The 15,279-nt window shown below is 39.6% G+C and overlaps 1 long non-coding RNA gene across 1 annotated transcript; it reads left to right on the top strand.

Moving 5' to 3' along the window:
* Nucleotides 1-4,421: 4,421 nt before the first annotated feature.
* On the top strand, nucleotides 4,422-13,063 carry LOC311596046. The gene is made up of 3 exons (XR_014778680.1): nucleotides 4,422-4,534; nucleotides 5,067-5,205; nucleotides 12,701-13,063. It is a non-coding gene; the product is annotated as an uncharacterized lncRNA (long non-coding RNA).
* The last annotated feature ends 2,216 nt before the right edge of the window (nucleotides 13,064-15,279 follow it).

A 15,279-nucleotide genomic window follows, 5' to 3' on the forward strand; every position in this document is an offset into this window, starting at 1 on the left:
CCAGCCATGGGGAGCTGTTTAGACTTACCATACCAGGTACAAATTACTATTGAACAGCCCTTAAGTCAAGTTAGACAGCTGTTGGTTACCTCCTTGACAAGTTCCATTGTTGCCTGTCTAGGCAACGACTTCCTGCTGTGCCGATTGTTATTGTGAAACCACCAGAGGAAATTGGTATTGTTGGGTTTAACAATGGCGGTTAAAAGGTAGAGTTGAAGAATGGCTAAGGTGTAACTACAAATGTAGCACAAACCCTTTTATTCTTTCAGCAAATCAGATATTCAGGCATTGTAGCTTTGTATTTCATTAGGAAATTTTATTCATTATTTCATTAGTGGCTTTTTATTGCTGTGATCAATGCTTCTGACTCACAGTTAGAAATCATAATCCATCACTGCAGGGAAGTTATGGTGTCAGGAGAGTGAGGCAGCTAGTCACACTGAATCCATAGTCAACAAAGGGAGAGATGAATGATGCTAGCTGACATTCTTTTTTCACTTAGTCTAGGGCCCCAATCCATGGAATAGTGCCCCTCCCAAAATTTAGGTGGGTCCTTCCCACCTAATTAACACAGTCTAGAAGCTTACAGACATGCCCAGAGAATTGTTTCCTAAATCCCTCCAAACTGAAAATTGAAATTAATCATCACAGCTGTAAATGTAGTTCATAATGAGAAAAAATATCAGAATTGTGTTTCTTATGCTCCATTGAGTTCATAACTGAACTTTTACTCTCAGTATAAAGTCTGTTCAGGAAATTGGGTTTCTTAAGAGATTAAAATATCAAAACAAGGTATATGTACTGGCTAGTTTGATGTCAACTTGACACAAGCTAGAGTCATCAGAGAGGAGAGAGCCTCAGTTGAAAAAATTTCTTTATAAGATCTGGCTGGCCATAAGGCATTTTCTTAGTGCTCAGTGGGGGAAGGCCAAGCCCATTGTGAGTGGTGCCATCCCTGGGCTAGTGGTCCTGGGTTCTATAAGAAAGCAGCTGAGCAAGCCATGTGGAAGCAAGCCAGTAAGCAGCACTCTTCCATGGCATCTTCATCAGTTTCTGCTTCCAGGTTTCTGCCCTGACTTCCTTTGACGACCAGTGACGTAGAAGTGTAAACCAAAATAAACCCTTTCTTCCTCAAACCTTGCTTTCTTTATGGTGTTTTATCATAAGAATAGAAACCCTAATGAAGAAAGTATCTGACAAAGCAAAATCATTTATTTAGCTACAGTCATGACTAACAATGTACAAATATATCTGGTGTTAGAATATATGAAATTCTTCAGCATTCACTTATAAATTAACTACTAGCCTTGAACTTTTAGGAAATGTCAGTAACATGTGTTGGCTCAGAATCTGTTTGACCTTGTTGCCTCGCAGGTACTAATGAATGGCACAGTACTGACAGTCACCTGTCCACCTCAAGGAACCCGATACAGCAGCTGTGTATTCCTAGCATGAGGTTAAAGTTCTGTTAATTGAGAGCAAGATAAGAAATTGACTTAGTGCATGCTCTAAGCTGTGTCTTGTCTAACTGATTCTTTTTTTTTTTTTTTTTACTATTTTATTTCAAACTTACATTAGCACATCAGACACATGTATTAATTGGGAAAATCTGTTCTTTATAGGAAAAACAAGCTTTGTCTTTGCACACACCATTATGTGTTGGAGAAATTAGTCTCAATAAATACTTACTGCAATTATTTCATCAACTTCTCCCCTATGATTTTGTTTTCTTTGTAGACTATACTTAAAACTACAACCTCAGCTTTCTCTCCCAGTGCTTAAGCAATTACTTTCTTTACTTTTGACAAATGATTAAAAATGGATATGCTATTTGTTTTTCAGTGTAGTATAAAAGATTACAAATTCGTATAAAAACAGAAGTGAAACAGACATATCATTTGATGATGGAAACAAAGAGAATAAAGGGCGTTCTAAAATAATTTCTAGCCATAGGTTTTAAAATGTTGTTATATGCTACAAAACACATGAAATATAACCAATGCCTTCCTAAGAATTTGCCTTCTAGAATTGTGAAAGAGAGTTAAGAAATGTTGCTACTTTCAGTCTATGTTCACTTTCAGTCTTCTCACCTCAATTAGCCAGGAAAATAAAGGTGAATGACCAGGTAAGAATGTACTTTATAACTTTTGATTCTCTGTATTCGCACTCTAACTTCTCTTGGGTGTCTTCACTTTATTTCAGACAGTGGTTTATCTTTCTTATTAGATTTTTAGATTTAGATTATTCACCTTGGTACATTGAGAGCGTTATTTAACACAGAGTTCAGTCAAACTTTCCTTCAAGTCCCAGATGGGATTTTCTAACATATATTTAAAGCTATCCACCTTAAGCAACATGATAGGACAGTAGTGTGTTCCTTGCATGAGGTTAAGGCTCTGTTAATTGGGACCAAGACACGAAATTGAGTTACTGCATGTTACAAGCTATGTCTTGTCTAGCTAAATGCTTTTACTTACAGAAAACTCTTACATTACCACATCAGCCATATGTATTAATTGGAGAATCTGTTCCTTGTGGGAAAGAACAAGATTTTTTTTATGCATACATCATTATGAGTTACAGAAAGTAGTCTTAATAACCATTTTAATTATAAGATACTTAAGCAAAAAATAATTTCAAAGATATAAAGATATTATTTTGGACTATAACCAATTCATAAGGATGCTGAGTTGTTTAATATATTCATTACATAGATATTTAATAAGCAGATTATTGCAGGGACATTTTAAGTACTAGAGGTACATTGGGGTGTTACTTATAGGAAATACAATAACAGTACACCAAGCATATATGGCTTTGGCCACATGGACTACATAATTTTCCCCCAAGATTTAAAATAAAGCAACACTGAAGAAAGTTCTGTTCTTACACCCAGTCACATTGTGTTGACAACCAAAACGTACTAATGTTTTTACTTTCATTTTTCTCTTTTCTGCTCTCTATATTACTACATTAATATTACTACATTACTACATTAATATGTACATATGATGTAAAATTACTCTGCATTTATGAGATGGTTCACATTACTGTAGAGATTTAATATTACATTCATATGGATGCTGTGATAGGACTAAGTGGTATAATACATTCTATTTTGATATTCTCCTCCTCCTCCTCCTCCTCCTCCTCCTGCCTTCCTTCTCTTACTTGTCCCCCTCTGCCTTCTCACACTGACAGTGTTTATAAGGAAGAGCATCTTATGTAAAGTACAGTTATTTTGCACAGGTTGCTTCATTTTTATTTTCTATAATGATCCTTTCAGATAAAAGGAGGAATTAGTGTTTACTAACAGAGCTATATCCCCCCTTTATATAAACACAGTGGCTTTCCCTCCCTTCAACGACAAATGCTTACAAACCATAGATGATATAATGTACCAGAAGTTTCTTACTTTTAAAATACGAATATAGTCCATATGAATTATGTGAACATTCTAAATTCACTTCACCTAAATCTTTTACTTGTCTGGCCTTAGTGTAAACAATTATAAACCATATACATTCTATAATTACATTTTTGTAAAATGTTCGTATTAGAGAGAGAGAAAGACAGGCATGAAGGATCAATCACAAGAGCAAGCAAGATGGTATTAGCTAGAGAAAACAGCTATTCAACTGCTGTTCCTTGTTGAATTAGGAAAGACTTATGTTCTATACTTTTGTATAGTTTTAATTGTTTAAACCCTAACAGTATAAAGAAAGGAATGTACCTGTGCCTCTGGAGAGTTCAGCCTTTGGAGTCTTTTTGGATCTAACTACATCTCTTTACATAGAAGGATATTGGTTGTATGTTATTTAAGGACTTCTGTGGATATTCTTTTGTATAAAAAATACACTGCTGAATAATACCCCGTATTATTCTCTGTTTATGAAGATTCAAATGAAGAGGCAAATACTCTGGCAAAGAGTCATTATGCCATAAACACTTTATTAGATTATACTTTCAGATCATATTTTGTTTAGTAATATGAACTGCTGATCTGCTAAAGTGTGAACTAAAGCAGTTGCTAACACGTGTTTTTTTTTCTGGTTATTAATTAGCTGTGTACCAAGAAAAGATCCTAAAAGAGTCTGTATTAAATCTTCCCTCCAATGTGGGAGATCAGTGAGATTCTCTGAAGGTTGAAAGTTGGTACTTCTGTGATTGTCTATAGGAAAGAAAGAAAATGCTTCGGGATATTCATTCTCACTGTGATGGTTGGTCTTCGCTGTCAGGTTCACTGGGATTGGAATAATCTAGAAGACACCTCTAGGTGTGTCTGTAATGGAATTTCCGTGAAAGGTTTAATGGAGAAATGAAGACCTTTTCTTAGAAAGCATCATTCTATTTTTGGGGTCCTGGTCTGCAAACAAAGAGGGCATAGAAGGCAAGAAGCTAAGCATCAAAATATATTCCTTTCTGTTTTTTTGAAAGAGGAACTCTGATGAGCTTCTTCACTCTTCTGCCACCGCAGCTAGATCCACTCTCACTGCCACACCTTTCCAGCCATGATGAGCCAGACCCTCAGGTGGTGAGCCAAACTCCCTTACATCGTCTTTTGTAATTGCCACAACAAGGACCAATGACAATCATTTGTTTGCACAGACATGTAAGTTCTCCTGGTCCGATTCTGTAGGGCTGGGTGAGCAGAATGGAGGAGACAGGAAGCAGGTTTCGGATGACATTTCCGGCTAAGTCAACTTCACGGTCATCCAGAGAAGCATCAATTCTAATTTGTAGAAAGCCAAGAATTGGTGAATTCATAGATTATCTGAGTTATTATAATCACTGAACTGGGGCTAGAACCACAGCCGCCTACAGCTAAACTCGTTAATATTCCTACACAACAGGCTCCTCTTGGAAAGATGTCATCACATCAATATTCAGGCAAGAAGAAGCTGTAACCTAAACTGTTTTTCTTTTTTCGGTTATGGGACCCTCTGTCAGCTTCAAAATTACAGCATAGATTCCTGTAGATTTTATGGGAGCTTGGGTACCTGACTATTTCGCCAGCTATTTTCACAATGTTTTCTTTCATCTTTTGCTTCTTCATATCACTCAAGGCAACACCATGTGGAGTATCCAGAACCCAGTGACTAAAGTGAGTCCTCAAAGTTAAGGGGCCTCAAGTTCCTGAGCACTCGGGGGAGAACACTCAGCTAGATTTCAGAACGGAGGTGAGTGGAGATCTTTCTTAACCAGGTACATTAAAAAAAATCGATTTTTGTTTTTGAGGACCTTTTCTTTTGTGTGCCTTTAAAAATCTAGACTTTTACCAAGCATGAACTTGACAGGGCAAAGTGAGTAATTGATACCACGTGGTTTGGTTTTTGCACTGCTTTTGCAAGGTTTGCACTTAATATATTTTTCCAGTGTGATTGTAAGTAACAGAAATTTGCCACAGTTTGAATATGTTAAAGGAAATTCTCTGTTTCTCTGTCTCTCTCTGTGTCTGTGTCTGTCTCTGTCTCTGCCTCTGTCTCTGTCTCTCTCTCTCTCTCTCTCTCTCTCTCTCTCTCTCTCTGGTGGTGTTGGTGGTGTTGGTAGGGTGTGTGTGTGTGTGTGTGTGTGTGTGTGTGTGTGTAATGGCTTATTGATGGGAGATTCATGAATCTACTACAAAGCTGGAAAGTCAGGCTTGGAAGCGTTCAGGAATCACAGTGCTTCTAGAGCAATCAGCTACAGAAAGCCCACAGCACCCCTCCCCTACTGAAAGAAAATGTCACCCACTCTGCAGCCTTCATGTAAGATCCAAAGGCCCAAGACGTATCAAGTCGATTAAACATATGATTAAATTAACTGTATCTGTGTGGTTAAATTCAGTGGGACATATAAAATATATTAAAAAATTACAACCATGGGTTTTTGGATACATTTTAAAAATGTTTCCCCTTCTAGCCCCATCCTCTCCATTTCCATTTTCCCAGCCCCTGCCTATTTCTTTTCTTTTCTTTTCTTTGTTTCTTTTTTAAAAGATTTATGTATTTATTATTTGTACAGTAAGAATTCTGCCCGCATGTGTGCCTGCAGGCCAGAAGAGGGCACCAGATCTCGTAATAGATGCTTGTGAGCCACCATGTGGTTGCTGGGAACTGAACTCAGGACCTTTGGAAGAAGAGACGGTGTTCTTAACCTCTGAGCCATCTCTCCAGCCCACCTTGCCTATTTCTTAAGCCCCATCTCTCCTTTACTCCTTCATCTCTTTCTTGCCCAGACCTCTTCTCTAGAAATGAGCACTCAGAAGGCAGAGGCAAGCCAATCTCTGTGAGTTCAAAGCCAGCCTGGTTGACAAAGTGAGTCAAGGACAGCCAAGGCTATTAAATAGAGATACCTTGTCTCGGAAAAAGAAAAGAAAAGAAATATGATCTCTGAAGATAGTTTCACTAGACGTAGTGGGCACAGATCCAGTCTGAAGACCTGCTTTGAACTTTATTTGTATAAAAAAATTAGCAGTGTCTTTTCTTATATGGCAGAAGTTTTATTTCCTAATATTATGCATCATTTTTCATATTGAATTACTTTCTCAATTTTTAGTTTGCTTGTAACAAAAATACTATGAATATGCCCAAAGAAATACAAAGCTAAGTTTCCTTTTGACTACTTTTGTTCTAAATCCCTTTTGCTTTGTTTTGAAAGCTTGTGAAGCAAGTTGAGTTGGCTCAGATCTGCACACAGGTGAATCTCATTAGGTAAACGCAACATGATCCAGAATGCCTAATGCTCTTTTGCTTAAGTAGCACAGTGACATCTAGTGCCTGAAAAAAAAAATGTGTCCCCTGGATTTGAAAGGCTGATGGTGATAAATGAGGGAAGGGTCACTTTTATCTGCAAAGAAGGTCTCACAGTGACTCCTCTGCATCCACAAGTCTGTGTGACATTAGACTGTGCATGCCTCCCTAGCAGTTCACGTAACTGTGTTCTATCAACATATGGTTTTTCAGGAAATATGTACATTGATGCTAACTCTGTACTGCATTACTTCACCTATATGTACCCTTAATTTTTGGCAGACACAAATATCTCATTCACAAAAACACAATTAGAGGGCATGGGGAGATGGTTCAGTCTGTAAAGTGCTTGCTGGTCAAACATGAGAGGCCCTGCTTTGAATCTCTAGTGCCCACATAATAACCCCGGGTGTGGCATATACACCTGTCTTCTCAGTGCTGGGGTGACAGAGTTGGGTAAATCTTCGGGGGCTTACTGGGCATCCAGACTAGGGAGACCCAGGTTCTAGTGATGTGTTCCTGTCTCAAAAGATAAGCTGAGGGTTGCTTTTTAGGCCCTGCCCATTTCCTTCCTCACCCAATTTTATGCCCCCCGAAAACAAAAGCAAAAACTAACTATTTAACTAAACAGAACTGACAAGGGATACACTGAAACTGATTGAAGAATACGCTAACATTGACTTCTGCCCTTCTCCCATATAGTCAAAACTGTGTGTCCTGAAAACCACAGTCATTTCATTGTCTACTACTATTGTTCTCCCCTGTTATTCCTTTCATTTCTCCTGGTCAATGTAGTGCTATTTATGTTGTTAATATGCTCAGTACTGTTTACTAGAATACTGGGTACTACTCGGTAGTACTGAGTGCTTTGTGTTTTGTGCCCCTGGGCATCCATCTTACTGACACAAAAGAAAAATAACTTGTAAAAGTAAACAACTTGAAGGCGATATGCTTACGTTTAAGTAACAATTACAATACTTACTTTCCACCAAATATCTTGTACTCTAGATGTTTTAAAATTACGTGTAAAAAGAAAATAAAATGTATAGACTTGAGACTAAGAATTTCCATGAGAATGAAATGTGATTCACAATAAGAAACCGTGGATGGTGTTAAAGTGGGAAGGCTTTCTCTGCTATACTGATGATTGCAATTAGGATTTCAAGATATAAAATATGAATGAGATATAGCAAATTACCTAGGACATGAAGATGCCAACTTCAGCATAAATACAGGATCAGCAAAGTTGCTGTGGCACACCAGGAGATAAGGAGCATCTCAAACACTGGTGCCAAGATGAATCAGGTCTCACGAAGGATGAAGCAAGTTCCTCTCAACCAGGAGTGGCTGCGTCAGCAGCTCAGCCTGCTCCGTGGTAGTTGCTTGGTTCTTGTCCAGGGAACTCACCTGCAGCTGTGTCTGAGCTTCTGGGCAGGTGCTTTAACTTTCATATGTAAAGTAGTATAACTAAAACACATGTGGAAAGTATGAAAAATTATCTGGTCAACTTTACTCAACTTCCTGAAGTCACTTTATCGTCTTGAATCAAATAAGGCACAGTCGGGCCAACATAATTTCTGGCCAACATCACCGCTTAGAACAAAGCGTCTATTCTTAAGCTTTTGTAGAGCTGTCTTCATGATATAGTGGAAAGTTGAGGGTCTGCTTTATGCCCCATCTGCTTTACTTGCCTATTCCTCTTAGATGTAGATACCATTTTCAATTTCTGTGAAATTAGACATTTGAAATCCGGTAGAGAAGCTCATAAGGTTTCACTCTCCAGAAGTGAATGCTGTCAGGTACAAATCACCTTGAGGACACTGGTTGCTAAGGAGCAGCCAGGATTCCACACACTGGCTCCAGGTTCTATGGAGAGAGAAGATTTAGATTTAGATTTAGATTTAAAGGACAACTGAAGAGCCAGGGAAGATAATAATGACTTCCATCTTGTTCTCTTACTAGCATGTCTTTTTTCCCCCAAATTACCTTATGCAAGATAATTTAGACTGTACAAGTTTATTCTTACAAAGTGAAATTTTATTCAATAGTCATTATTAATACATTATCTCCTTGCTACTAAGATACAATTGAATGGGGGGAAAAAGATGTTAGCTGTCTTAGTCAGTGTTCTACTGCTGGGAAGAGACACCATGATCCAGACAACTCTTACGAGAGAAAGCATTTTATTGGGCCTGGCTTACAGTTTCACAGGGTTGGTCCATTATGGCCTTGGTTAGGAAGCAAGGTTGCAGGCAGATGGATATGGTGCTGGAGACGCAGCTGAGAGTTCACATTCAGATCCAAAGGCAGCAGGAAGAGAGGGAGGCTGGGGCTGGCCTGGGCTTTGGAAACCTCAAAGGCCACCCCCAGTGACACACTTCCTCTGACAAGGCCACACCACCTAAGCCTTCTCAAGTAGTGTCACTCCCTGATGTCTGAGCATTCAAAAGGATAAGCCTATGGGCATTATTTTTCACACTGCCATGTTGACTTTTAGAGCAGTAGTCATACTTGAAACATAGTATCCTCAGGCTTGTGTTTATGTGTGTGCAGTTATGTATTTACAGAAAAAAACTATATTGACATTTCTTTTTAGCCACAAATAGGTAAAAGTTAGCCATAAGCAAATGCATATAAATACAATAAAGGGAAATAATTGTTACCAAGGGTTCACGAACATCTTTTCTTCAGATATTACAAACATGTGATTATGTGAGTTGAAATTTTACCCATTAATAGAACAAATTGAAAGAGGAAATAGAACTGGAAAGGCTATACAAGCAAGGAAACAATTTGCTATTACAATGCTTAATGCCATTTTACATAGTTTAACACTTATAACTGTTTTCCCTCTGGGGAATAATGTATTTATTTGTTATAGCATAAACAGGCATATAAACATATTCATGTTGGGATTTGAAGTGGATCAGAATGAAAGGAAGTTGCTTTCTTTGGTGTTCAGTATAATGGGATTGCCACAGCCTTTGTGCTGTCCACTCTTAACTTGAATCCAGTTCATGGGGATTTGGGAAAAGTGGAATGAACAGGGCTTGTAGACATGGACAGACTCAGGCAAGAGATCCAAGGAAGAAGATTATGACACAGTGCTCTTGACATATGCTCCTCAAACTGATTGGTGGCATTTGAGTGTGTGTTCCTCCAATCAAAGGATAATTTTCTTTTCTGCCAGTATTCTCCCTCCCTCCTTCCCTTTTTGCCTCTCTTCTTTCCTTCCTTTTTTCTTCTTCCTGTCCCTTCTGTCCATAATTTTTCCACAAGAAAATTCCAAGACAAAAAGGATTCTGAAGAAAAACCCTGAGGCATTTTATTTTGAACCTGATCCATGGATAAGGTTTGTGGTTTGCAGGTCTGGAGAAGCCAGCCTTTCTGATGGACTGAGTGGCTAGAAGCATGGCTTATGTTTGTGATGTATTTACTGTCAGGTGATGTTCTCAGAAATGTATACTTGTTAATTAAAAACAGGATTTTGTGGTTCTTTTCATATTCTAAACCTTTCCTGTAAAGACAACAACAGCTTTGTGTAAGGCTGAAAGAAACCCTGTGGTGTGTGATAGCGCCACACTCATTCTACATGTGAGGAAAAAGGGATGTGGAGAGATTAAGAAAATTGCCTACTTTGCGTAGAGAGATCTCAGAGTCAGACCCATGATTCACTGGTGTTTCATGGCTGGACCTCTCACAGGTTAGTGACTTGTCCAATATTCCAAGTTTATTGAGTTATACTATTCACTCAGTGGCTTGTCAAATGATCAGCTTTGATTGCTGACTTTTCCACTGCTAGCTTTGTTAATTAACTCCTTTGAACTTCAGCCATCAGCCATCAGCTATGATGAATAATTCATAAGCTATGAGTCTTAAATACAATAATCACTTGATAAACTGTCAGTGGTATAGAATTGTCCCTGTTAGAAAGTATTTTAAGCTACATGCTCCAAGACAAATAGGTAAGTGCCAAAATTTACCATTGCTTTTGGCAGAAGGTTTGCATTTAGTGTTCAGAACAATTATAATGAATATTATAAGAGGATATTATAAAGATAAAGTGGTTAAAACTTATTGAACCTTGACTTGGATGCAGTCCTTCAGGAACAACAGAATTTATAAAGGAGATGGGCTCACATAGTGCATATAAACATATATATAAGAAACCAGCAAGACAAATATCAAAACACAGAAAACTACGTAAACAGAAGGAAATCTAAGGACCAGTAGGAAGCCAGTAGATGGCTTGGAGGGTACAGGCACTTGCACACGGGCCTGATGGCCTGTGTTTGATCCCTGGATCTCACAAGATTGCAAGAGAGAAATGACTCCTTCAAGTTGACCTCTGACCTCCACTAGTGTGCTATTGTGGGCACACTCCTGCACACACATACACACATTAAGTAAAGTTAGAATAAGCACAGAACACCACTATTAACATGAACACATTTCTAGCTTTGTTGGTAGACAGGTTTGAAACAAACAAATGCTTTTGCAGATAAAAATTTGCCAAGTGGCTTATGACCCACAGGTTGAGAACCCCTGGCAAGGCTCCAGGATAGAGTCATGATAAGGAGATAGTCATTGAATTACCAGTGTTATACTTAAAGATCCACATTTGGTGTTTGGAACAATTCTAATGCCCAGAACTTTAAAATAGAAAGTGGTCACATTATACCACCTTAGTTTGGATGTGATCCTTCTAACTTTGTCAGAAGTGATAAAGGACATTGACTCAAATGCATAGAATGTCTAAAACATACATGAGAAAGCAATACATAACAAAATTTAAAACTATGTAAGAAGGAGAAATATTAAAGCTCCGGTAAGGGGGTGGTGGGATGGACCAGCATCTCGCACACAGCAAGAGTTCAACTCCAAGATTTCATAAGGGGGCAGTAGAGATCTGATTCATGAGAGTGCCCTCTGACCTCCATATTGACACCATCAGAGCATATAATGCACTTGTATTAAATATCATACTGCATCCTTCAAGTATATACAATCACTCTGTGTTACTAGAAATTTTCAAAAAATTGTTCAAGAGAATAGAAATGCTAACTACCTTGATTTGATATCTTCCAACATAATATTTTTAAATAAGTTTTTCAGATTACATTCCGATTGTTATCCCCTCACTTATATCTTCCTGTTCCCCCTCCCTCACTTTTTCACCCTATTCCCCTTCCCTAGACCTGTGACAGAAAGGGACCAACATAATACTTTTATTATTTGGGTATTTCACATAATATACCTCAATCTCATTCACTTCCCATTTCTCCCTGGTCTGTCATCCCCAACCCTGTGACCTCTCTCCTACCAAAAGAAAAAGAAGGGAGGAAGGAGGAGGAGGAGGAGGAGGAGGAGGAGGAGGAGGAGGAGGAGGAGGAGGAGGAGAAAGAGAGGACACAGCAGCAGCAGCCGTGGGTTCAATTTGGGTCAGCCTTATACTCACTGGGTCATAGTCACATTCTCAGTGGCCAGCTTCTTCAAGAAAACTGGATCTTTTTCTACTCACACCCATGCCAGAAGCTGTCAACTGTGAATAACTACTTTCCAACAACCCTATCACATTTCTTAAAGAGTGCTATTCATTGGTTTGCTGTCAAAACTGTTTCTTCTCCTTCTCCTTCTCCTTCTCCTTCTCCTTCTCCTTCTCCTTCTTCTTCTTCTTCTTCTTCTTCTTCTTCTTCTTCTTCTTCTTTTGTTGTTTTTGTTTTTGTTTTTTCAAGACAGGGTTTCTCTATGTAGCCTTGGCTGTCCTAGACTCACTTTGTAGACCAGGCTGGCCTCGAACTCACAGCAATCTGCTTGCCTCTGCCTCCCGAGTGCGGTGATTAAAGTCGTGCGCCACCATGCCCTGTTTCTTCTTTCTTCTTTCTTTCTTTTCTTTTTCTTTTCCTTTGGTGGGAGGAAGATAAGGATATGGGGTTGTCACTGAAGCCTTCTCTGTCTCTTATCTCAAGTGTGAGCCTGCAGTCATTGATACCACTACACCAGAAGCTCCCTTGTCCTTTACAGACCGTTGGAGTATGGATCAAGGACTTCCGCAGGGTTTCTAGTGACAACATGGACTACAGACATCCACATGACCTCAGGATCATCTCCCATGGCAGTACAGACTATGGACATCAAAGTGGCCCTCTACCACATTATGGGACTCAGGCAGCATTATAGTCCTTGGAAGCAGCCAAGCCACAGACAACAATGTAACCTCAGGGGTAACCCTGCCCATGGACAACAACAAGGCTTCAGTGGCAGCACAGACCATGGACATCCATGTGGCCTTTGCTAGCAACCAGACCACAGGCCATACACATCAACATGGCGCCCAGCATCCAAACATTTCTATCTGTCCCTAGTTCTGCCTTTCTTCACAGCATACTCGCCATTGAGTTCCTCCATTTTCCCAGTTCTGCTTGCATGTTTGTTCCTTGTAGTGGCATTGCAGATTGCAATGTGTTACACACACACACACACACACACACACACACACACACACACACACGCACCACACACACACACACACACACACACACACACACACACACACACACACAGAGGCACATGTACACATACACACACACACACACACACACACACACTACCACCGCCCCACCCCCAAACAGCTTTAGAAGCAAAGAACTCATTGCAGTGAGTCATTGGTCTGGTTCTAGGTTTCCGGTTTCTGAAGCACAATAAATACTGGGCCTGAGACTCTTGCTACCCTATACCTCCTTAAGGGCCTTTGATGTCAGCTGCCCTGAGGCTCACTGGTCACAGCAGTTGTGCTTGCAGCTGGCAGGTACCACTGAGGCCACATTCTCTCTTTCCAGCATGGCGAGCAGCGATGGTGGCTCCAGCAACTCCTTGCTCCTGGCAGACCTGAGGGCTGAGTCCGGTCTTATTCATTAATGTCATGTTCTTTGTCTGCTCCAACTGCATTCCCATGCTGCTCCTATACCCTCCCCAACTGCAGTTAAGTTTAACCCATCATCCAACACGTGATGCTCTGCTATGCCACCTTCTCATCCAATTTATTTTATCTTCATGACCTCATTTACTATTTTTTCTTTTTTTTAAACTTTAATTTATTATAATGTATTCAGATTACAACCTGAATATTATCCCCTCGTGCTTGTATCTTCCCATTCCCTCCCTCCTTCCCTCCCTCTTCTGCCCTACTTCCCTCCCCTAGGCCTCTGACACAAGGGGACCTCCTCCCCCACCATATGACCACAGCCTATCAGGTCTCACCCTGCTTTCCCTTCGTGTGCCACCAGAGCACCCCAACCAAGGGGAAGTGATCAAATAGGGGGCACCAGAGTGTATGTCAGAGGCAGTCCCTGCTCTCCCCACAACTGTGGAGAATGAGCTGTCCGTTGGCTAGATCTGAATAGAGGGTCTAGGTCTAGGATCTTCTCATAAGATCTGCCTTTTTTTTCTGTTTGTTTGTTTGTTCTAGTTCAGGGAAATTTTAGTTGTTCTGGGGGTCCTGTGGCCTCTGCAGACCCCTCCTCCACTGTCAAGTGTACCCTTGGATCCTCCAAGGATGTCTCAGGCTCCTCAGAGCTGCTTTGCTGTCCTTCAGGGGCAGGGGCTTCCTCTATCTTTGATCACAGCAATACTTACTGTAATTTGATTTGTACATACTACACATGTATCAGTTTATCACACCTTACCTCACATACTATAAATGTATCAGTTTATCACACTGCAACTCACAATTAGTTCAACTAAAACAATAATGGTAACGGGTAAAATATAAGATGGATTTTGTGGTTCATGCCTCTAAGTTTAGCACTGAAGTGGCTGAGGCAGAAGTATTATAGGTTGTGTACAGCCTGGGCTACATATTGAGTGTCAGGGCAGTGCAGCTACATCGTAAGCAGAAGTCTGAAAGAACTAAAAGGGGGAAAAGTGTGTGAGGGGTGGAAGGACTGTTTGCTTACTCAATCTCAATCATAAAATGTTTACTTAGCAAGTGAAAGGTTCCGAATTCAATCCCAGCGACAAGAAACAAAATATAAAAAGAACCCATATCCATTGCACATTTTTAATACTCAAGGGCTTGAGAGTAATAGTCAAATGTATGTTGATTATCCCAACTAGAATCTACTGCAAATGCCATGTCAGGAACTACCCAGTTAACTAGGAGGATTTAATATTTAAGAAAAAATGTAAAAATATAGTTTATAGACTATAAATATATTTAAATATTTCACCTGGGACAAATGTATATATACATATGCATTTGTGGGAGTGGGTGGTTGAACTCAAAACATTTTAGATATATTTTCTCTAAATATTTCTACTTCTAATATTTTGTACAAATAGAGCTTAACGTATTTGCTGAAACAAAATTCCAAGCCATGCTATATCCCGATTGTACATTGCTCTTATTTTGGTGGAGCAGTCTCTGACTCAATATGACAATACACTACACTTTCAATCCTCAAATGCCTCAAATGATTTTAATCACACCATGTGCTAATTTTTAAGTGTAACTACCCAGGCCTTGTGGCATATGTATAGATACATTTGT

The sequence above is a fragment of the Acomys minous genome, assembly GCF_964271855.1.
Source record: "Acomys minous genome assembly, chromosome: 4".
Classification (NCBI taxonomy): domain Eukaryota; kingdom Metazoa; phylum Chordata; class Mammalia; order Rodentia; family Muridae; genus Acomys; species Acomys minous.